The sequence below is a fragment of the Athene cunicularia genome (assembly GCF_003259725.1).
Source record: "Athene cunicularia isolate RWA chromosome 2 unlocalized genomic scaffold, athCun1 chr2_part1, whole genome shotgun sequence".
NCBI classification, from domain to species: domain Eukaryota; kingdom Metazoa; phylum Chordata; class Aves; order Strigiformes; family Strigidae; genus Athene; species Athene cunicularia.
This window is the reverse complement of record NW_020799095.1, coordinates 138,843,718-138,844,679: the sequence shown is the minus strand read 5'-3', so window position 1 is coordinate 138,844,679 and position 962 is coordinate 138,843,718. Positions and strand designations below refer to the sequence as shown.

Genomic DNA, 962 nt, shown 5'->3' with positions numbered 1-962 from the left:
GGAAGCACTCAGCTGTACCCGGAAGCGCGGGCGACGCGCGACGGAAGTGACGTCTGAGCAGCCGGCGAGGGGGGGCGAGGCCTGCGGGAAGGGCGGTGCCAGGGCAGGTGGGATGGGGTCTGCGCCGGGGGGAGCAGGGACGGGGCTGTGTCCACGGGTGTGGGGTGTCCGGCTTGCCGGCTCCCCCGGGGGAGCCCGCCTCGTCCTACAGCCCTCTCAGGCTCGGTGCCGCCCCTCTGTCCGCCGCGCACGGGCTCTCCGTTGAAGAAGGCTTTGCTCGGGAGCCGGGTCACTTCCCGGCTTCCTGAGTCAAGTGAGGGCTTAGGGGCAGGTCGGCGTCTAAAGGTGCCAGCCCGAAGCCCTGCATATGGTTTCTCGAGGTGAAAAGTTAGGTCAAAATCTTAACAGGTCCACACAAGTCGCACACCCCTGTAATGAAGGTGAGGATTTGGACAGATCATTTTTTGCAGATCTTGATGATAAATTGCTGAGTATCTGTTTGCAAGGTAGGTGTGTATATGTGGGTATACACATGCACACCTGTAGTAATTTTATAGCTTCATAGGTGTACTACTACTTCTTCTTGCATAGATATATTTTTGCTAGTATAGAATAACCTTGCACTTTGGCCTTCCTGTATCAGTATTTGCATGGCTATAAAATGCTTCCTTGTTGTCCACCCTAAGTGCTTGTACTACACTAATAAAACAGAATTTATGCGGTTTTGACGTACAAAGGCCTCCTGTGCGAAGAAGAAAATACACTATCAAAAATAAACCAGGCAGGATCTGTGAGGACTGATAGATGTGAATTGTCTATACAGTAGTTCCTGTCTGTATAATGAAAAATTTCTTCATATGCAAAAATCAGTACTCTGATTGTTTCTCTTTTTCCAGTTGATGTCATACGTAGGACTCTGTGTTTGAGTGATTTTGACAATACCTGAAAATGCAGAAAAGGGC

General features: G+C 50.4%; 1 protein-coding gene across 2 annotated transcripts in view; it reads right to left on the bottom strand.

Moving 5' to 3' along the window:
- Window positions 1-52, bottom strand: part of MED30 (mediator complex subunit 30) — a 16,600-nt gene extending 16,548 nt beyond the window's left edge. For both annotated transcript variants that reach the window (XR_003397789.1, XM_026842761.1), the window contains exon 1: window positions 7-52. The gene's annotated coding sequence lies outside the window, so the exon portion shown is untranslated. The remainder of the gene's footprint in view (window positions 1-6) is intronic.
- Window positions 53-962: the final 910 nt, after the last annotated feature.